General features: G+C 46.1%; 1 protein-coding gene across 1 annotated transcript in view; it reads right to left on the reverse strand.

The window, feature by feature from the left end:
* FAM83B (family with sequence similarity 83 member B) overlaps nucleotides 1-23479 on the reverse strand; it is a 471668-nt gene extending 448189 nt beyond the window's left edge. The window contains exon 1 of the mRNA XM_078647970.1: nucleotides 23172-23479. The gene's annotated coding sequence lies outside the window, so the exon portion shown is untranslated. The remainder of the gene's footprint in view (nucleotides 1-23171) is intronic.
* Nucleotides 23480-24058: the final 579 nt, after the last annotated feature.

Below are 24058 nucleotides of genomic sequence, written 5' to 3' on the forward strand. Positions count from 1 at the left end.
GAAGCATATTTCTTTTGTAAAGGTAAGCCGGGTAATACTGTACTTTTACACATTTACACATTTACAAAAGTATATAAAAACAGATTCCCCCCCCTGGAAGACCCATAGTTTTGGGCACAGAATCAGTCTAAGAACCATTGTAATGCCTCTGTGATGTTTACCTGAGACCAATTGTGGGGAAGTATTCAATCTGATTAAGGACATCACATTAAACCATCCCTCATAATTCCTGGTAGGGTTTGATATTGAGTACCTGTATACAAATATTCCCCAGGAAGAGCCCCCAAGGGTGGTTGAAAACATCCTGTATCAGAAAAACGGGGAATTTCAAACCCCAAGTTCTTTCATTCTTAACCTGGCTGAACTGGCACTGACCAGGAACTGCTTCCAGTTCAAGGAGATAATATACCTTCAATCACATGGGGCTCCCATGAGGTGTACATTCGTGCCAAGTTTGGCATGTTTGTACGTTTCGGACTTTGAAAGAGAGCACATCTACTCCCCGAATAACCTCGTCTCGGAACATCTGAAGCTTTGGCGTTGCTACATCGATGACGTGCTGGTCATTTTGGAAAGAGATAGTGAGTCAATTGAAGAGTTCCAGAGTTCCTGGAATGGCTATATAGCAGGAACCCATTCCTATACTTCCCATCTAAGGTCTCAAATATATCCCTTCTTTTTTGGACTTGGATATCAAACCGAAAGAGGGTGGGTTGGTAGCAGAGGAACATCGCAAACCAATGGACAGAAATAATCTGCTGTCCTACCATAGCTTTCACCCCAGGGTTCTATGAGACAATTTACCTTACTGACAATTCCTGCGGTTGCGCAGGAATGGTTCCGAGATTACTGCTTTTGACGAGGAAGCAGCAAAACTGACCACCCAAATGCAGGACCAGAACTATCCTAAATGGGTATTAAGGAGGGCATGAAGGAGAGTACAGAATAACAACAGGGATGTCCTGTTGAATATCCTTGAAAAACCTACAGCAGAGAGGAGCATATGCCTGGCAACATTTAGTATGGCCTCCAATATGGCCTAAATGATTGTTTCAAGAAAATGACGAATCATCAATTCTAATGGTCTGAATTTGGAAATCCTATTGTTCTCATATTGAAAGAGTGCCAGTGTTAAGTACCTACTGGTCAACACCAGACCCCAGGTATGTAAACGGATGGTGGGATTAAGAATGTGGGACCTCCCACTTGTGACAGGACACAATGCCTGTGGGTCGTGTAAAGCATGTCCACTAACCAGCAATGTCAAGCCAGCTGATTTGGGCATGAACACTCTATGGCTACTTAATATCATTCGATATGTAACTCAGAAAATGTAATTTATCTTATCAGGAGCCTTTGTGGAATAAAGATTAAAATCATGGAACACATTAGCAACGTCAGGTGCCACAAATCAACGACAACGTTGACGACACATTAAATAGAAATGTAACCCTCACTCCGGAGATGTGTGACATAATGGTCCTGACAGGCTGTGCTTAACTGTTATTTAAAAAATAGGGGAATATTTATCTACTTGGAAGTGCAATAGCCACACTGTAGGATTTAGGATTGGCTGAGAATCATGTGGGTGTTAAAACCTATTGTAAGAGAGGGAGCAATTATAGATTTTGAGAGATTGAGCTGACTGAGTGCAATATTGAACCGAGACAGTAAACTGCAAGTCCTTATCACAGGGTATTGGCTCCGCAGGATTACAATATGGTGGTGGAACTGGGCCACTGGTAGTGAGTTTCTCACTCCAGCACAGGAGGGATACACATGGAGGGTCGGCAGAAGGACTGCCTGCTGCGGGACACGAGACCCTGACAGCCCGTGGACATCGTGATTCGGTGGGTGGGCTGCACGGGTGGACTACCGTAAGCCGTGGCTGCCTGGTGAGAGTACGGAGCCAAGATTCTCAAACGTCGGAGGACGATATCGATGGTCGGGAAACGGATGAGTCGCGGCTTGGTGGGGGTGACTGCGCGTCGGTGAGCCAGACTGGAGCTGGCCATACCCGAGGATCCTGCCCTGCTGCACCGGGGGTGGCGCAGATGCACAGCACACGGCGGCGACCCAGTGCAGGTGACGGCGAGGACGGAGTGGGCCCTAGGCATAGCCCAGAGCAGGGAGCATGGGCTCAGTGGAAGGCCGGAGGCATATTGCTCATGCCGCGGTGAATAGGGGGTGGCCTGTTCGGTGGCCCAGGACTGTGGCAGTGGCTGCGGGGCTGCGAGGGGCAGCCGCGGCCTGAGGGCTAAGGTGGAAGAGACAGTGGCTGGGGCTGTCGCAGCGGCCTTGAGCAACGGGTCGGCCAGCGACGGCAGGAGGAAGTACTCGTGAGTAGCCCTGGCTTCTGCCGCAAAAGATTAGGAAAGAGTGGGGGAAAGGCCCTGTACGGGCGCGCCAGGGGCGAAGAAGGTGCACGAGAGCACGGCTGGACGGGTCAGCCCAACCACAACATCCGAAAATTGCCTGAGCAGGGGAATGAGCATGGCTGTCCCATTTACTAGGGCGGACAATTGGAATCAGGCTATGCTGGACGGCTGAGATTGCATAAGTCTAGTGGCAAACAGCGATCGTTAAGGGGGAGAAACTGGAGTCCCTGCGAAGTAGGAACTGCTGAACTGGTTGTTCTATCCTGTGTTGAAGTGAGGAACCTGACCTGGCCTCTGTGATCCCCTTGTTATTGGCCCACACCTTAGTGCCTGCAAAATGGGAAAGCCGAGAGGGAAGCCAGGGGCAGGACAGCAGCCACCGGACGAGGAGTCCAGATCACACACTGATACGGAGGACGCGGGCTTGCCTCAAGATCCAGGGATGCAAAAACAGTTTGACAAAATATTGGCAGCAATAGCGGACTCGCGCACAGCCTTGCAGCAGGACATTGCGCAGGTGGCACCGGGATTGGGACTCCTGCGAGCTGACCACCCCAAGTTGGTTGATAGGGTGAAACAAACAGAAGACACGCTGCTGGAGGTGGTACCGGCCCATAATGATTTACACAGCAAAATGGCAGACGCACAGGAGCGCATACAAGCTTTGGAAAAGAGAGCAGAGGATGCCGAAAGGCGAAATAGAAGGAGCAACATCCGAGTGGTAGGCCTGCCGGAAAATTTGGAAGGGGCAGACATGGTGAAATATCTAGAGGAGTGGCTACGCACAGTGGTGGCGGCAGAGGGACTGTCTCCTTTTTATACCTTGGAACGGGCACATAGGGTGCCGGCTAAGCCCCCGCTGCCTGGGCGTCCCCCACGTCCGGTGGTGGACAAGCTGCTGCATTTCCGGGACAGGGATCTTTTGCTTCAGAAGGCCAGAGTGGATCACCCATATCAAGTGGACAACAGTAAAGTGACCATATTTCTGGACTATACGTGGGAGATCCAGTGCCGTCGTGCCTCCTTTCTGACGATCAAAAAAGAACTGAGATCGGACGGTATTCAATATGCGTTGATGTTCCCGGCGAGGCTAAAGGTAATGTTGGATGGTACCACGATGTTTCATGATACTCCGTAAGAAGCTTGGGCGTGGCTAGAGACTTACACAGCTGGAACAGACCGTGATGGCCGCCGCAATGATGCCTTGTGTGAAGACCTTCCTCGACGGCAGCCGCAACGCCCTCGACAAAAGCAACAAGATCGACGGAAACATTCACAGGCACAGACTGCATTGGAAAGGCAGGAGGCGCTTGAGGCGGTACTGGCTCTGTTGGGCAAGCTGCCGATGCAGTCTCCGGAGGGCATGGACACGGAAAATGGCGGGGCCCAGTCGGAGACCGAACCCTCTGAGGCGGAGAGTATTAAACTGCCACAGGTTACTCCAGCGACGGCAGACGGACTTTTGGATGAGTAATGGCCTACTCCATGGGGTTAGGTGGTTAACACGGGGGCCAGAAATGGAGACTTGTTAGTGGGCATTGCGGTATGGTATAGTGGATGTTGGACGGAGCCCCAGGGGATGTTGTCTGGCTGGTTGGGCTGGCGTGAGTCGGCGGCTCCGTGAGCTGCACATGACTGCTCCTGGTGCAATACAGGGGTCCTAGGGGGGCTAGATGTTATTGCGGAAGGGGTGGGAGCGGGGTTGATTGGTTAGTAAAGGTCACCAGTTGGCACAAGTCTTCCCCATAGCCCACAAGGCATGCCTACAGTGGCTACTGTTAGGCTTAGGTGTGAATCACGAGTTGGGACGGTTTGGATGGGGGCTAGCAATGTTGTTCTAGGTCCTGTTCTGGGGAAGAGGGGTCTTAGGGGTAGGGGGGAAGGGTGGGGACTGCTAATTGTCGGTGTGTTCTGTTTTTTGCGGGGGGAGGAGAGCCGATGGTGGCATGAACATGGGGGATACACCTGATTTGCGTTGTATAACATGGAATGTCCGGGGTCTCCACACTATGTCACGCCGCCACAAAATACATGCTTATTGAGTTAGGAGAGGGGTACATGTGGCATTGTTCCAGGAGACACACCTTACCAGGGTAGAGGGATTAGCATTGCAGCGCAGGTGGAGAGGGCAGGTATTCAGCACCTTGTATTCGGCATTTGCTCGGGGGGCATTGATCTGGATCAGGGCCGGAGTCCCATTTCAGGTGTTACGACACACAATTGACTCAGAGGGGAGATTCGTGGCAGTAGAAGGGCATCTATATGGTAGAGAGGTAGCGATTTGCAGCATTTATGCTCCGAATGTAGACCAGGCATGGTTTCTAGACAGGATTTCAGGAGTTTTAGCGCAATACTTGGCGGGCCCAATAGTGCTGGGCGGGGATTTCAAACTCGATACCGGATCCCTCACGGGACAGATCGCACCCCCCCTTGCTTGGTCCATAAATTATCGAAATATAGACGAGATTGGCAGATTAAGTGGGACTTGGTGGATGTCTGGAGAGTTCAACATCCGCAAGATAGGGATCACTCCTATTTCTCATCTCTGCACGAGCTTCATGTCCGGCTGGACGTGGTGTTGTGTTCTCAGTCAGTTGTGGCTACTGTGACCAATTCAGAGTACCTGACTAGAATTTTATCTGATCATAACCCATTGATGATCACTATGCACTGGATGAATGAAAGGTCGGACTTTCCGACTTGGACGTTACGTCCAGAAACATTAGAAGATCCTGTGTTCCGAAGAGAAGTGGGGGAGGGATCGTGAATTATTTTGCTGAAAACGCGGGCACAGCTTCCTCCAGAGCAGTAGAGTAGGACGCCTTTAAGATGGTGTTAAGGGGAATCTGTAGTGTAGTTCCTATATTCCCAATAGGCTCTGCGCATTGGAATAACATAAACAGCAGTTTAGACGTAGGACTGAGGTCATCTAGGTCTCTACTGACTATGTTAGACTTAATTAGGTTTGCCAGCTAGCTCAGAGGTCACTAGAAACTTTCTCGAGTAAACAAGGAGGTGTTAACTTCCCTGAATAGACAAGAAGGGATTAGCTTCAGACAACAGCATAAACATGACAACTTTGCTCCCTCAGAATAAAGAGTATATCTCCAGAGTCGTGTGAAAACAATAGACAGCTATTTCACTCAGTCAATCGTGCATGCTTAATTTCACCAGGAGTGCAGAGAAATAGAGAGACGGGCGTTTTCAATAAAAGTTGTTATTTATTGAGCAGTCTTCTTTCTCATGCAAGAGAAATGAATTGCCACAATTGCAATACTTATCATGAAGTAAAGTGCGTACAGTAAAAGGAGTATTATGAAACAATACTGTAAAAGCATTGATTTGGTTTCTTAGCCATATGATACTTTAAAACGGATAAAATATATACATACATAAAAACATTGACTAACGTACTCAACTGTTGCTTCTAATATACGCCTACACTAGTGTACCTGACCTAAGCCTAATACGTGGGAAGGAGTAAGTAAGTTGCAGTTTAAGTTAAGTTGGTTTTTTGCCAAGAATCTGAATCAAGAATTCTCTTAAGGTTTTAGTCAGCTCCGTACCTTGGATTTAGAATGAGGGAGGTCTTGTATCTCGTGTCTCAGGACTCGATCTCCCAGCAACCCACAAGGGTGACTGGAAACACCGGAGCTGGATTTCTCGGCAGGAGAAAAGACAGCGTCTTTCTCAGTGCGTCAAATGGGAGGGTCGGCTTCCTTCAGCACTCGCATCAGCTGGGCATCGGGCAAGTAGATAGCCGCTCTGCTCCAAACCACCGTGTGTTTGCTTAAGGCAACGTTGGTATATTTATACCTGAAAGGTGCCGTGTTTGACGTAAGGTTGGACATAAGACGTCACTAAGAACTAACAGTTCTTTCTGGACTCCAGGAGTTCTTGTGCAAATCAAAACAAAAGCAGGGGGAATTCCCGAGCTGCTGGAGGCTTGGTTTGTTTAAAGAACACGTTGTGCTTTCTAGGAATCTATGGCAGTAGCCTTGCCGTATTTGGACTGCATTGGCTATGGCTAAATATGGACATTATTATTATGCCTTTATAAGGGTATGTTTTGTTATAACCAAATAAGGGCATGAATCGGGGATATCTAATTAGGGTCCTAGATAGATTCACAACAAATCTGTATAAGCAAATATGCTGGAGTGCGGAAAGCGCTGATACAGGATGTGGAAAGGGCCGAGCTAAAACTGAAACTGGCAGAACTAAAGCGACCAGAGAGACCGGAGGTGCAGGCCGAGGTTACAGATGCTAAGGAGGCTGTGGCAGTGGAGGTAGAGAAGCTGCGCTGTTTTGATTATAAGAGCTACCTTGCAAAGACCCACATAGAGGGAGATAAGGCGGGCACCTTGCTGGCATGGCTGGCCAGTCCGTCGCCGCGGGGTCTCCGATATTGGCACTGGCAACTGAGTCTGGGGGAGTAGTGTATTCGCAGAAAGAGATAATGGCCAAGTTCCAGGAATACTATGAGTCCTTACATGGGAGCAAGTTGGAGGCAGGGGAGGAGGACATTACTTCCTTCTTGGGTTCTCTGCAGCTTCCGCAGTTAGGAGAGGAACAGGCAACTCATCTGGGCAGGGATATAATGATTGAGGAGATTCGAAGTGCAGTTAAAGGCATGGCCCGTAATAAGACACCTGGAGTAGATGGGTTGCCAATAGAGTTTTATTACCATTATATAGATCTGCTGGCGCCCAAATTATCGGAAGTCTATGGAGAAGCCCGAGACTTGAAGTACTTGCCGCTCTCAATGAGGGAGGCGCTGATTGTTCCACTGCTGAAACCGAGACGGGAGGGTAAAGATGTGGCTGTATATCGGCCCCTGTCGATGCTGTCCACAGATTATAAGATTCTCAGCAGGGTCTTGGCCACGCGCTTGATGCAGCATATGACCAGTTTGATACATGAGGACCAGGCAGGATTTATTCCAACTAGAAATACCACCATGAATATACGGAGGTTGGTGAGAGTTCTGGGAGTGGCCCGCATTACATCGCCTGAGGCGACAGTATTGTCGGTAGACATGGAAAAGGCTTTTGATACCCTGGAATGGCCGTTCCTTTACAAGACCATGCACTGTTTTGGTCTGGGAGATACCTTTGTGAGCTGGACGACAGTGCTCTATACATCTGCACTGGCCTGAGTGAAAGTGGGGTCGATGATATCACCCGGATATGTAGTGGCACGTGGAACTCGGCAGGGTTGCCCGTTGTCTCCGCTGCTGTTCGCATTGGCGTTAGAACCACTAGCGGCGTGCGCCCGGTTGGGACAGCGATATGAGGGCTTGCCCTATAAAGGGGAGCTACAGCTACAGGTCCAATACTTGCCTGTTCCCCATGACACCAGGGAGAGTGGCGTCGGAGCTGCCGAGGGCCATGCGATGGGAACCGACCTGCCTTACCTACCTAGGGGTAAAGATTTACCACGAAGCAGATGATATTCTGGATGGCAACGTGGGCAGGTGTATATGTGCATTGAAAGGGAGCATGGCGTTCTGGAGTACGCTGCCGTTGTCCGTGATGGGGCGGACTGCTCTGTTGAAAATGGTGGCCCTCCCAAGGCTGTTGTATTTCTTTAGAACATTGCCAGTGTGGGTTCCTGGTTCCTTATTCAAATTGTTGCAATCCATGGTGGTGGGATTCCTTTGGGGAACCTGCAGACGTAGAGTAGCACTGAAGACAATGATGAGGCCGAGGGCAGAGGGGGTGTTGGCGGTTCCGGATCTGGAGTTCGATTACCTAGCGGCGCAGCTTCAGCTCCTTACTCAAGCGGTAGCAAAAGAATTTAGGGGACCGGAGGAATTGCGGGGAAGGGGCATACAGAGGCATATCCTATCTTTCATAGTACTATAGCAGCGGTTAGACGTCGGGGATCTTTCCCTGGAGGAAAAAACGCTGCGACTGTGTTGGAATCTGTGTCACCGCCGGGCAGGGATTTCCCACCCTTATGCACCTGAAATCCCTTTAGGGATGATTACGGCGTTGCCTCACGGGGGAGACTGGTCGTCCTTGCAGGACTGGGAGGAGGCCGGGATTTAGGTGCTCGGAGACCTCTATGAGGATGGTGTGCTGCTTTCGTATCAAGCGTTGCAGGAGCGATATGACCTCCCCAGGGGGGGATTCCTGATGCATGCTGCCTTGGTCTGTGCGTTGCAAAAGCATTGGAAGGGGGGACTGGCAGAGCCTGCAACGGCAATGGCATGCCAATATGTGGTAATGGCGACGGGTACTTTTAAGGCTGTAACATGCCTTTACGAGAGAATGCTGAATGAGACATTGGTCCCGCTTGACACGCTCAAATTGAAGTGGGAAGCGGGGATTGGTAAACCTATACCGGACGCAACATGGGGCCAACTATTAAACAGAGCGTGGAAGAGCAACAGGAACGCGCGTTTTCAACTCGTACACTTTTTTATAATCCATAGGGCATATTTGATGCCGGGCAAGATAATGAGGTATTTTAACGCTGAGCGTGCGGTGTGCCCCAGGTGTGCCGGACTAGGTGTGGAATTAGAACACATGTTATGGAACTGTCCGAGACTGGGGAACTACTGGGGAGAAGTGGGGGAACTCCTGAATTTTGTCACGGAGCGCAACTTAGATTTTGACATTGCCACGTGTGTACTACACTGGTTTCCACATACTCCCAAAACAAAGGTAACAAGTAAATTTGTAGACATGGGCCTGGTGCTAGCAAAACGGGAAATCACAATGCGCTGGAAGTCTAGTGACGGACCCAGCAGTAAGAGATGGAGGGCTGAGTTGTTAAAATGGGCCAACACAGAGGAGGCAGTCAGGCTTAGGCTGGCGCGGCGCATGAACAATGAGAAGGCATTGGACACAGCACGAGCGTGGGGAGAACTTGTTCGCTCGCTAGTTGAACAGCAGTCACGAGAAGAACAGGGACAACACCATGACATGCAGAACGGTGCAAGCACGCCCGAAAGGGGCGAATCCTGAATACAGGCTGCACTCCATGTGCCACATATCAGTTGATAGTTAGAAGAACACCGACACCAGGGGAACAGGGAGGGGGGTAGAGGGGGGGTAGGACAATAGGGGGTTGGGGTTAGGAGGGGGGAAGGAGCGGTGGGAACTCAATGTAATTACTGACTAGGTTTGTTGGCTGTGATTTTATCTATCTGTGGACATGTTAATTCGACCGGGTTATTAGACAATCAATAATGAAAGACTGCTTGGTTCCTACGGGGATCCTCTGTCCTAGTAGAGGTGGGTTGGGGAGGTTATGTTTTTGGGGGCAACTGTAAGATGTAAGCTTGTTGTGCAAAAAAACAATAAAAATATGTTTAAAAAAAAGGAGGGATACACATGTAAATTGGACCTGCCACAATAAATATGGCAGCTGATGAACAATCCTCCACACATCGGAAGGCAGTGAGCGGCGGGATGGTGGTGTCAGACCCTTGATGAATTAAGTGGGGAAGTGGGAACAATATGCTGCAGCGTATAACACAGCATAATGACCTTGATATGGGTCATGTTGCATGAGCTATTAAAAAGCATTATCACTATGAGAAATGGGGAAACGGTTAGGCAGCAGGAGGATACCCTTCTGACCCTTTGATTACGATCAGGCATGGCCACATTCAGGTGATAGTCAGGCGGGCCTGGGAGCCACAAGTCTTTTTGCATCTACAACATATATATGTAATATCGATGTCTGTGCATGACACAATTAGAAGAGGCATTTAAAAGGCTCATAAAGGGTAATTAGTATAGGTACACCAATATTGAGACAATAAATGAGAAGGATTTGGTCTTAACATGGGGGCCGAGAGATATAACAGGATTATCAGGCTTTATGCACAAGGTACACAGAATGATTCTGGGACGTAGGAGGCCCACTAAGCGATGCTGATTGCTCATACAGTAACACAATGTGCTTACTAGAAGGAGGGGCATAGCTTGGTCCGCAAATGCACTGGAAAGAGCACAGAGTGCACATTATACAGAGAGCATGTGTATTGGTGTTCTCACCTTTCCCATACAGAGTGTGACTATAGGGCGATGCTCCCACTCCTACCCCAGTTTTGGAACAGCTTTGATAAAACTCAGGTAAGGAATGTTAAAATGGGACTCCTTGTGTTTGTTTGTGCTTGTTTATGTTCACGTGTGTCATCTGCTTGGTGTTAGCACAGAGTGTGAGTCCTAGATAAAACATTGGACTACTTAAGAATAAATTGCCACGAGCCTACACTCAAATGGCATTGAACTGATTACAAGATTTCTTTCTACATGTAGTTCCTGACAAGGTTGTATGGCAAGAATCTGATTCCTATCTTCATTCTAATACAGAGGAAGGAGGGGGTAAAGTAGAGGAGGAATTAGGGCGATCTTCATCCTGACAAGTGACCTTTAAAAGCGTTTGAAAGGCTGAAACACTTTGATGAGGGACACAATATGTGGGGTTCAGGCTACTAATAGTCCAAAGATACCCTGAGTGACATTTTTAAATCCTGCCAAGAGGGGCCCGGAATAAAATTAAGTGGCCACTCTCTTAGGTAGTTTTAGAATGTTTGTGTTTGGAGGATCCCTGTTGTTGTTCTGCCCTTAAAAAGTATGTTTTGCTCCAATCTGAGCGTTTGTCTGCATCTGAGTGTTGCAGCATGCCCTATGAACAAGCATGACACTATTTATTTTGTGAGGGCAGTTTTAATACCATTGAGGGCTACACATGAAGAAGTAAGGCACATTTATTTTTCCTCTGCTTTTTTTGTGTGAGTTATGCACATTCACAATCTGATTTTGGTATATAAAAGTGGGGACCCACCTCCAGTTCCAAAGTCTCTCTGGCCAAGGGAGAGAGTTCTCTGCAGAATAGTATTGTCTCTGTCTGGCATCCAGTCTACCAGAGGTGATAGGACATCACATGAGACTGAATATCTTGTTAGAAGAAAGGTGTACCTGTTTTAGAGCCACTGGGAAACTGCCTGCCTACTGAGAGAGGGGAGGGCTCTGACAAACTTACAGGAGAAGTGACAGTCCAAGCAGAGCCAGGTGCAGAAAAGCGTTGGTGCTGGTTAGATCTGCTAGAAGAAGGAGGATAGAGAAGAGCTAACGGTGTGCTCCAGGCCTCACTGGGGCACACAGCTGCTCTCTGAGGCTGCAATGAGGATTGTGACTGCAGCTGACATGTGCCTCTGTGATTCCAAAGAATGGTTACTGCAGCTGAGGCTGTGCCACAATGACCCAAAAAACTGATGCTCATCTGAAGATTAACATCTGCCAGTGTGCCACTGGGTCTGAATAAATTTAAGCCCTGCCTTTGGCCCTATGCCGAGGAATCCAGTGGACTGCAGTGAGAACTGTGCAAAGCCCAGCAACCCGAAGCTGGTTGGAGTGTTGATGTTACAAGATATGTCCATGCCAGAACATAACAACATCAAGCTACTTGCTTTTCCCAGTCTGATGCATCTCTTTATTGTCTCTTTCCACAGCTACTCTTCAGACACAACCTTGCTGCATTCAGAGGAGGCAACATTGGAACCATGGCATGCTCAACATCCAAGAAACAGGAGGGGGGCTGCATGCTGCCTACAGATGGCTGCAGCTGGACAACTGAATGCCTTCCGGACTTACCATAGTGAGAGAAATATGATGTGAACAGATAAAGAGTGCAAGCATTAACAATATACAGGGAGACAATCATAATCTGCACCTGAGGATACATTGGAACCATTAACACTGTTCCTGCAAAGAGGGGAACTGCCTAAACCAGAAGAATGGAGAAGTCAAAGGTGAGAAGTAGGATAGTCGATTGAGGCACAGCGAGCCCCAGCACACAGTTCATTAAATTGTACCTGCCTTTTACTGCATATGTAGTATTTAGTTTTGAAGTCTACTGAAGTACATTTCTATTTATAAGTAAAGCACTGAACTGTACAATCAGTTATCGTTCTACTGTGTGATTGTTGAGTTCTGAACCCGAGGTCCTGACACTGAGAAGCCTGTGACTGCTCACCATCGCTACCACTGAGAGTCAAATGCTTAAAGTGGTTACACATGGCCCCATTCACTGAGTGTTGCAAAGTCATCCTGTGCCCTGGGCATCCCCACATTTTTGCTGATTGGTACTGGTGGTAACTGACTCTGACACTGGACTCTGCCTAACCAGGCCCAGGTCCAGTGCTATGCTGAAAGAGACACATTTAGAATATAGTGAAAACACCTGCATACACTAGGATACACTATGGGCTGGGGTACCCCTGTGATTGGCATGACCCACCATATCAGCCCCTAGTACATAATAGGGCAGGGGGATTGAAATTACCTCTAATTCCCAGGCACATACTAGGTAGGGCATGGCAGTAAGAGGCCCTTTCTGCACTTGTATGTCTGCACAGCTGAGCCTGAGGCCAGTTTAAAAGTAGCACTGTGTTGCAGGACTGCTTTTAAAAAGTACATTTTGCCCAAACTCGACTTTGGTGTTTGGGGCACCTGCAAACTGATAACCTACAATGTATGGGCACATTAGGTACCCCCAGGGTCGCCCCTAAGAGTCCAAGGGGTGGGGGGTCAGGTATCTAAAAGCAAAACCCTTATAGAATAAGTTTTATATGCCCTGAGTTTAATGAAATTGCACATTTCACTCCCTACATTGTGATAAAGTGCTGCATAAACTCGCCTTTGGTGCTAGGAGCAATGTGGAGGGAGGATCTGCAATATTTCGGCATTGTCAAAACCCCTAAAGTCTCCCCTGGGTATACCAGGGGTGGGGGTCCTGTAGATATAGGTGGAGCACGTATCAAATATGTTTTTATAAGCCCTGGTGCTCGAAACATGGAACAAAAGCCATATTTCCCAGTGTAAATCCCCTGCCACATAGGTTAACATGGCAAGACGTTATTAACTAATAACTCTTGATAGGAGAAGGCTAAAAGTACCATTCAAAGACTTCCCAGAATTGTGTTAATAAACTCAACAATATGATATTGTTGAAATTCTCCTAAAATGTACATACAAGAAGTTATAAGACTTTCTTCTTTGTAAGTCCAGATTCAGCCTTCCAGTGGTCTATCCTGGTTGGTCGGAGTTAAGTGGATTAGCCAGTCTTCTTTGAAGAGGTGATGATGAGCCCCAGGGTTGACCAGCTCTGCTGGGAGGGCAGTGTTCTGTTATCCAGGAATGCCAGAGCAGGTGGAGGAGTTGTAAACAATGGATTTTAAGCGAAGGGGATGACCCCGGTGTCATTTACAATTTTACTCTTTTGAACCCAGCCAGATACTAGGATTAAGGAAAGAATGAGCTGATGCAAGGGGGAGAGACTATGGAGATTAGCCAACCTAGGGGTGTGTTTAGCCAACTCTTCTCTCCCTGATGGAAAATCAGCCATTATGAATTTGGAAGAATTGGTGCACTCTGGGACAAAATAGTGCCACACGCTGCAGGAAGTGGTCAGACCTTGGGGTGGTACTCTACACCCCATTGGACAGGAGTGACCTCCTGCTTGACCCAGAGAACCTGGAATAACTTTCTGAGAGAGGCAGAGCCTCTGAGATCTGATGCTTGAAAACTAAGAAAGCAAGATGACCATGCAGAGAAGTTTGATGTGCATTTCCTAAGGCCTGCACTCTGAAGAATGCACCTTCTGCACCATCTGAAATTACAGCCTGTGGATTACCTTGCTGTAAAATGACTAAAGAGTGGGCTCCCTGCAAGCTACATGTTAACAGAGCTCACCTGGAACATCACCACCAAGGATCCTTAATGTGGAGAACTACCAGTGGATTTGTAAGGGTTTTGACCAAGTGGATTGCGGGACCTGAAGTCCTCAACTTTCAAGGACCATGTTGGAGATTCCAGACCCTTGGAGTGAGTTTGAGAAACTTTGGGACCTCTTGGGGAACTTCAAGAAGAAGTTCCAGGAGTTTGGAGAACTTTGAAGTAACTTTGGAAAAAAGCTAAATAAGGGACAAACTCAACCTGGCCCTACAGGGTGAAGTTTAGGGCATCCAGAAGTTCAGTGTCTTAGGTAGACTTTCTGGATGTTTCAGTGAAGGCACTGAAAGGCTGGATTGTTGGTAACAAAATTTGCACATATGAGGGATTGTATAGTTTGTTTTTGAAAGAGCATATTTTTACTCATTGTGCAGAAGAGAAGATACGCCAGTATCTAGTGGACTCTAAGCTGACAGACCCCAGAGAGCTGGGAGAAGCAGCTGATCAGTGGGTGAGAACCCGGGGGGTGACCAGAAGAAAGGAGGACAGGTCGCTCCCCAGGGGAGAGCCCAGAGATAAGAAGGTCATAATTCTAAGGAGTCCTCAAAAGACCCACAAAAACCTGAACAAGGAGTGGGAGCCTGAGCCAACCCAAATTCAAAGGGAGGGGGTATCAGGGAAAGAATGGTAGATTCTTTGATCCCTCATTGGTGGGTAAGTGCTTTGACTGTAACCAGCCAGGGCACAAGCAGGGAGATGCTATCTGCGCCAAGAAACTCCCCCCTAAGGGGCCATCCACAGGGATTGCCAGTGTAAGTGTAGGGGTGGAGAGTGGAGAGTGGTGTCCCAGAGAGGGGTAGTCAGGTGGTGGAAACAACCTTAGTGTCCCTGGGTGGGGTGAATATTGCAACCCTTGCTGCCTTACCTCAAAACATGGACAAGAACAGGCAGAGGCCTAAAGTGAATGGGACTGAGGTTGAGGCCTTCAGAGGTCAGACTGGGACAGAAAAAAGACCGTGCACCAAAATAAAAGTGTGCTCCATTAGCCAATAGCATACCTAAAAAAGTGGGCTGTATTTGCAAATCATGGCAGTTTTGAACCTTTTAAATACACACTACATAGTTGCTTTGCAAGGTATTGGAGACTGCATGGCCTTGTGTTTGCTGCACGCAATGTTTGTGGTAATATCATGGAAATTAACAGTAAAAACCAGCCGACGAGTCCTTAAAACTGACCCACGGCAGCGCGAAAATGAGCACATACACTGACCTGTCAGTCCAGTCCTTCCCTTCTGCAGCTGCCAGATTGCCCTACAGGCCACCCGCAGCATGCTGAAACATCAGCGACAAACTAATTGTATCCTTACGGCTGAGACACAGTAGCCCCTGTTTGCCTGTGGCCACAAGCACAGGATCAGGCACTCTTCCATCATGTAGAATCATCAAGCATAAATTATAAAGGGTTACAATAGGACCCACACTGTGCAAACGACACCTATTCAGAATATAAGTGACACTGCCATCAGAGTATTGAAGAACTAGTGTTCAGTTTGTTAAATTATGTCTACAGTTACAACAAAATGATGTGCTCTCCTCTTTATACCTGAACACAAGAATGTGGATAGCTTGGTATAAGTGTGCTTTTTATCTTTTAATTATAGGCCTATTGACTGTGGATATAAGCAGTGATTCAGCACAGCAGCACTCTGCTGTGAGAATCTCTTCTTGGGCGAGCGTGGAAGCTGCCCATCCCTTTTGGTAAGTGTCTGACAAGAACTAGTTTGCCTCTAGGGGCTCGATGACAGAATTTCATTAGAAGATGATACACATGCTGTAGATTCTTGCAAACATGTCAGAAAATGGGCCAAATACTGTGCGACTAGATTATGTCTTTCTGTGCCTAATGTATTCGTTTATAAAAGTGCAAAAGGAGCCATTGATCTGAATGGAGACTTCTGGCTGCTTTCAAGAGTCATGCTCTACTATTTCTTATCAGCTCTTGAAATGGAATGACAGAGGTGGGGAGGGTCTTTTAACGAGGCGTGGCCAAACAATTGTGACTATGAAACCTTTCCAAGAGAAGTGGCCTATGTAAAGAAGGGCATACCTTAAACCTAGTAAACTAAAATATTGTGTTTCTCACAACATACCACCTGACTAGCATTTGAGTTCCTTTCTGTTCATTTTCTGTTAGTGCATCCAGACACATATGCACTTAATTTTCTTTTACTTTCACACGGTTAATATATTAACAACTTTGCACCTCCTTCACACACTTTCACATATACTCACAATTACAAGTGGCACATTTCCATTGCTCTGTGCACACTACAGAAGGACCAAGGATTGGATGACCATGCATTCTGAACTCCTACTGACCCACTTATAAGAACTTTGCACTGCCTTCTGCCTCAAATCCAGAGCTCCCAATTGTAGGCTGTTATAAACACCCACCCACAACCTGAGCTCACACAGACACCTACAAATGACCCAGTCCCCATATGCATAACACAAGCTTAATATGCTGCATGAAAAAAATACAGAACACAGCACCCTGGAAGAAGCAAATACTCTTAAGGACGTAAATTAAGTGAAACGTATGTAAACTGGAATTACTACACCAACATGGATTATATTAATAGTTTTTATAGTCATTGTTAAGATCTCGTTGTTGAGAAATTGATGTCTGTTTCCTGTAAATTATATGAATATAGGGCCCGATAGGGACCCATTTCTAAGCCAGTTGTTTTTTTATTACTACCGGAACTGAGACCCAGAGCAGCCAGCATCACTTAAAGCTGTGTCCCTATTATATGTCTATTCAGCAGCCAGCTTTGGCCAAAGTTTGCCATCAGTGCAACTTATGTACATTGGTGGGAATCTCAGATGGCCAAACTTATTCCATAAGCATCACGTGATGTATTTACTTTGAAAGAAAGCCTTTTTATTAAACTGGCTTAATGGGTGCAATTAAGGTAAGAGGTGTGTTCCTTACAGAACAAAAATTAGACGCTTTGTGTGTTCATCATGACATGAAAACACAGCCTGGTTTAACTTGATTTTCAACTGATGCTGTTTTTTTTGTATTTTGCAGATATTTTCATTAGCTGTAACCTGCTGGTCTGCAACTGGAAACTACAAGAGGATTCTTCTGGGCCCCTGTAGTGCAATCAAGCTGCACGGATTGTTGCTGAAAACGACTTTGACAACAAGCACATAGCATATTTTACACTTAACAAAGGTAAATTACCTGCACATCGGGCCAAGCATTCTCTAACTTCGTATTCTAATGTTCTGCACATCAGGTTAAGACATGGATACAGAACCCTACTAAGAATCATGTAAGTCATTTAGGGGTCGCAGCTGCGACACCTGGCTTGCCTCCTGCGACCCCTGGCACTTCCCTTGCGACCTCTCACCCCAGAGATCACAAAGGCAGTGCTAGGAACTTAAAGTTAACCAGGGCTCTTCTGAGCCTTAGTCACTTCCTATAGCTCAGTAAAGAGAACTGACACACATGTTCTGTCAAATGGGTTTCGGTTATGCCAGGCTATGTTTTGATCCTTCCAAGAAGGGTAAGTAATGAACATAAAGCCTTATTATATGCTTTTAATCATGTGTTTTTATATAGTGCCTCATTTCTGTTTTTAAGTGCTATTAATAATGTGCGTAGTACGTATGTATGCCTTTAAGTGAGAGTGTAGGTGCAGATGGTAAATCTAGGAGAACAGTCAGCTCTAAAAAAAAATCCTCACTAAACACAAATGTGCAATTTTTGTTAAAGTAACTTTACCTCCAGGCTAGGGTTTACTTCCTGTATTCCGAATAATGGTGTATATTTAGAAAAACGTTGAAACTAAATATGGTTTATTTTGCTCAACACAATTGTGTGATCTTGGGCAACCTACTTTAAATTCTGACCTATGCCTCCCTTGGCTTACCTGAAAAAAGAATGAGAAGTCATTGTGGGTACTTGTGTATAATGGGCACAGCAGATACCAGGCTACATGCCTTAGATGGTTGTTTTATGACCTGACTTAGAAGAGGACTGTTCATCGGTGTGCTCTCCGGTGAGCTGTGTAATTACCAGTTGCAGTGATAAATTCAAGAATTCCACCCATCACTTTTTTGCATTGCTTAGTGTGATTCCCTAAAAGCAATGTATATGCCCAGAGAGAAGTGTGGCTCAATGGTTAGAGCGGCACACCCTGATGCAGTAGTCTGGCCGGGACCAGTGTTCAATTCCCGCCTCGGCGGGTCTCGGGCTCAATTTCCTCGGACCTGATCATTCTCGTCTCGGTGCCTATTCTAATCATGAGTCCCACTCTGCACCTCTGGGCAATAGCTTGCTTAATCTCTACAACGGACCCAACAACGCTGAGGATGCCTGACTTCACCTTGGGGGTGCCCAGGAGTGGGCTCCTCACAGGGAAAGGCCAGAAAGGGTTCCTCGGCGGTATTCGTACAAGCACCGAGATGCCTACGGGTAGTCGTGCGCTATACAAGTGCGTAATCATTTCATTTCATTTCAGATGTAGGTCCCATTCTCACTTTATCACTTGGGCCAAATAAGTCAAATCTGATCTGGGGTTTCTGGTGTCGTTTCAGAAGGGACCTGTCTTGGAAGTTCAGCTGGACTTCTCCTGTTGAAGCAGGACCATGACTGGGTCCTGTCTGAGGGGCATGGCGGGAAAAATATGATGGATAGTGATGGGTCCCAAAGTATTTACCAGTGGATGACATTAATGTAACCATTTAACCCGTCACTTTTTTTGTTGTCCTAGAGGCTTGAGGGTGAGCCTTGGGAAAAGTATACTGGCCTCCTGAGAAGGAGGTACTCATTAGTCTTCCCAACTGTATATACCTTCTGTTCTGGTATTCCTATACCTGTACACTGGTTTTCCTTAATCCAGTCTCAAAGTTTCAGATAAGGCCTATCTAATTGGATATGTAGAAGTAGCATGCCATTGAGAGTCCAGCTGACTCATCTTGTCTGTTAGGCATGGGACCCAAAGGGAACAGCCAGAGGGAGAAACATATATGAAAGGAAATCAGTGCTTAAACTACCAGTTGTAACTTAATAGTATTCCTGATGCTTGTTCTTTACCTTTTTCCTTTTCAAAAACCTTATCTCTGTGTTGTAACAATTTTCTGATTAGGAACAAGGGGTTGGGTTATTTTTAGTTAATGCTGGGGATTAATAGAGGAAGTTAAGAGGTTCCCCAGCTTAAGGTTAATATTTCATGGAAGAAATCAATGATTCACACATACAGTGCGACTTTAGAAATGGTATTGTCAGTAGTATAGCAACTGATCAAATACTTTAAGTTGTAACATTAATAATTAAAGCTTTGTAGCACAAGTGTAAGTTTGAATACTCCAAGTGCTATAAAAGGAAGCCATATGCAAATGAATTGGGGCTAGGGGGCAATATACTAAGCAAAATCAACAGGATTTGCAAATGTTAAATGGCTTGGCGGTAGCACAAAACACATTTTGCAAAGGATTACAAAATTGCAAAATGGGTTTAGAAATGGATCCTGAATCTCATTTTGGAAGGGTCCTGTTTAGGACATCCCTTCCAAACTGTGATCCGTTTTGCAATGTTTCAATGATTTGTAACCACAATTACAGTTCAAACTATTGAAAAGTAACCTATTCGCAAAGGGGGAAGACGTTCCGTTGAGAACCGTTGTTATATGAATGTTAAATAACTTTCCGTGACTGAGGTATCTGTGGCTGGGACAGTTGCAGTGGGGACTCAAAGCTGGGGTATACATTTGGGAATGTTATCACACGGAAGTGGATTATGGGTCGTCCAGCTCCTGTTTCTACCTCATGCATCATCATGCATCATCATTAGCTTTCTTAATTCCAGTTCATAATTCCATTAGGCCTGAAGTAGCATTTAGCAGTGTGATGGTACTGTTTATAAGGTCTCAATACTATTATTATTACTATTATTAGAGACACTCAACTGATCCTCTCTCTCACAGAGGACCCATCCAAAGCAAAAAAACAACTTCTGCAGTGCCATCACCAATGTAGCCAAACAGGTGAGTGACAACTGCCTCCAACTCAACTCCGACAAAACTGAAGTACTGATCTTCTAGAAGAATACCTCTGCATTGGACCACAGCTGGTGGCCTGCAGAACCTACACCCACACCGACCAATCATGCATGTAACCTCTGTATCATCCTTGATAGCCAACTGACCATTAAATGACAAGTCAAATCAGTCACCTCCTCCTGCTTTCACACACTTTGCATGCTCCACAGAATCTTCACACGGATCCCAACCAACACCAGAAAGACCATCACTCAGTCCCTCGTCACCAGTTGCCTCAACTACGGTAACGCCCTCTACACCGAAATCTCCACCCAGCTCCTCAAAAGACTTCAGACTCATCCTGGACTTCCCCAAATAAACCCACATCACCCCCCACCTGAGAGACCTCCACTTGATGCCCATCTAGGTGAGATGACAGCTTAAGCTCCTCACATGCCAACAAAGCCCTCCACGACTTTGGACCTGCTTACATCAAACATCAACCGAAGTTTCACCAACCCTCTATACACCTGCACTCCTCTTTACTCGCCCTCGCACACAAACACCTGCATACATCGCTGCTGCAGTGGTGGCCGCTCCTTCTCCTACATCATGGCCAAGACATAGTATGACCTTTCCCTTCAAGGTGCGTACAGCCCCCAAACTGGCAGACTTCAGAAAGAGACTCAAGACCTGGAGCTTTGACGCCGAAACAGAGCCCAGATACCCCTGGGTGGGACAGTGTTGCGCTTTAGAAAAAATGATGTTTTATTGATTGATTTATATTCTTTATTAAATTATACATTACATACAGCAATTTTAATCCTATCAAATCGAAATACAGCAGATTCACATTAAAATAGAACAGGATTTAAATTTAAGAATATTTATGTTATGAATGCTATGTAGGTAAGGAACATGCTGGTTTGGGAAGGAAAGCAATGTTGATGAATGCACAAGCATACAATAATGTGCCCAAGCACTTTAGACCATAATTGCATATGGCAGTATTACCTTGGTAGGTGGTGGCCTGACCCTTGGCATATCTTGGTGGCACTCAGGCTAAAATATAGATTGTAACTAAAGTAGACATGAATCTGCTTCTGTAACTGCTCTCCTTTCATTGAAACTGTACTTATATAGCTCAGTTCTTAACAGCAATGTAACATCTGCGTTGTAATGTGGCATCAGTTTCTTTTACATAATCGAATCAAGGGTAATATGATGTCATATACTGTGATGTCATTTGTGTGAAAAGCAAAAAGAACAGATGATGGACAGAATGCAGAACCAATCAAACATTCACAGATCTAGGTTGAATCCATTATTTTTTGCATGCCATGCTATTCCAGTTAAAAGAGGGGTGTTACCCTGAAAACAGTTCCAGGATGCTTGTCTTGGTAGTTCGGGCTGGACTGTTCCCATGAGGAACAGGATAAAGACCGATTTGCATAGTGCCAGGTCCAAACTGGGGTGACGTAGTGAGCAAAAAACACAATGGATTTAACCCATATCGCTTGACTGGAGATGAATGTTCGATTCATTCAGCATTCCATCCATCATTTGTTGCCGTAGCCCTTTTCAACCTAAGTGGGACCGGTATGCCCAGACTTGAGTCCCATGCTCGTTTTGCCACTAGATTCAAACTAGCCTGGCTGATGACGGGTGTTACCCCAAAACCGGTCCCAGGATGCTTGAGTCCGGTCCCGGGAGGACTTGGCTTGGCAGTACAAGCTGGACGGTTCCCATGAGCAACAGGGTTAAGACTGATTTGCATATGGCTGGGTCCAAACTGGGGTGGGGCACAGTGAGAAAAAGAATGATGGATGTAACCCAGATCTCTTGACTGGGGAGGAATATTTGATCCATTCAGATTCCGTCCATTATTTGGTGCCTTAGCACAGATTGATGTGAAAAGGGCATATGATGCCATTTCCGCTAGCCCTGGCATTTTGGTGAATCGACGTCTACTCTATGCTAAGAATGTGAATTATGTATTTAATGGGAGGTCAGGGTCACAAGAACGTTATTTCAATGCTCCGTTTTGACTAAGACATGTCACTTCATAGGTAGCGGTGATCACGGCAAAAATGGTCTCAGCCAAGACAAAGCCCATGCCAGAATCTAATTTTTATCAGAATTCTGGTTCTGGGGACTTAAAGCCCCACTTTGTAACATACTCAGTCTGCCACAGTGCTCTGCTGGGTTGCAGAAATGACAATAAAGGCATCTAAAACATGACTACACATGTTTAACTAGCGTACTAACTTTCAGGTATTTAATGATCCCCAACAGACCTTGGTTTGTTCGGTCAGGCAGAATGAGTCAAACTCCGCAGATATTGGTAAACTGCATTGTCTTAAAGCGAAATTTAAAGCGAAATGTAAAGCGAAATTTAAATCAAACTGCAAACGAGCCAAGGGTGATCCTCCGCTCTCGTTTGTCTCAGTCCTTTTTGTGACTTTTGACACATACTCTGTTAAACACAAGCGCGAAAACAATACAAACGGTGGAACTGTTTAAGAGCTGCCAATAGAACACGTATTTAACTTGTGCTTTCACATAACGTCTTGTCTGTGCTTCAAGGCGCGTGCACTAACGCTGCATGACGTTAAAAGTTTAGCAAAGCAAAGGAAATGCCGTTCCCACCCCAAAATAGACTGCTTTATTTTAGTGTAAAAACCCACTGCTTTCTCGGAAGCCCTCTTGTAGCTGCCTTGGCTGCCTCGCTGAGTGTTTGCTCACTCGGTCTGACATCTCCTTATGGCAATTATTCGGAATTAATGTATTTTGTACACCCAAATTTGAATTCAAAATTAATTCACGTGCCAAAGTTGAAAAATAAGTTGCATATGCACTTCTTGTTTTCTGCCCTTCCCTGAACATAACTCTTCTGCTGCAAAGTAGCTTAGATTTGCAAAGCAAAGAAAGTCACGCACCCCGGCTAGACTGGAAAGAAAAGAGCGGAGCGGGCGCACTACAAGTTATTAAAACGTTCTACCAACACCTCGGAAAACCACCTAAGGGTTAACAGCAAGCTTATCACTTACTCGGAGAGGTATTTACATGGGAATGTCCTCGGAAGTCGCTCAAACTGGAGTTATTTCCTCAGCTCAGGGGACAATGAGCCGCTCTGTGAAACCGCCAGGCAGAAAAGAAACAAACGATCGCAGGCAGGTATTTCATGTCACCGGCAGGAGGGCAGTCGGCAGATGGGTGTGTGAACCAGTTGAAACATGTAAATAAGTGTCACACGAAACCCTCGGCTGCAAAATCATCTATTGCCGAACCTGTTTCAGCAGCAGCCCAGCCCTTCCGGAAAAAAAGAACTTACTCATCGACGTCTAGTGATCCCATTGGCGGCAGAGCATTCAAAGGCAGACGAGAAAAGTTTTCATTACCTGAAAATAAAAAATAAATACTCTGGCTTTGTACCGGCCGGTGCACTGCACCGCAGCACTCTAACAAGCGGCTAGGTCCAACATGGCACCCAACGTTTAAGAACGAAACAACTTTTTTTTTACAGTACGTTTATTGCATGTCTTTAAGGGGAACCACGTGTGTTTTTTAAAGCATAGATTTGGTATCAACATTTCTAACAGTTACGCAATTTAAGTGAAATAAATGTTACTTATATGGATAGAAGTGAGACAAGACATTTAAAATGCTATTGTTTTGCTATATAAATGGAAAACTTGCACATGCAAAAACACGCTGATGTTAGAAGCAGCTAAGGGGCCACCTCGTGAGCTGTGGACCTGTTATCGACCCTGTCTCTTTGTTAAAACATTCTATCATTACATATTACTTAAGGACCTTGGGGTTCACAGCGGAGTCTGCGAAAGAGGAGTAAAGAGAGGTTACAATGGCTGTGCTTTCTCAAGGAGAGGATCTGCCCAGTTAGTTGGATCAGTATGACCTTTCATCTCTGGTGTGT

The sequence above is a fragment of the Lissotriton helveticus genome, chromosome 6, assembly GCF_964261635.1.
Source record: "Lissotriton helveticus chromosome 6, aLisHel1.1, whole genome shotgun sequence".
NCBI classification, from domain to species: domain Eukaryota; kingdom Metazoa; phylum Chordata; class Amphibia; order Caudata; family Salamandridae; genus Lissotriton; species Lissotriton helveticus.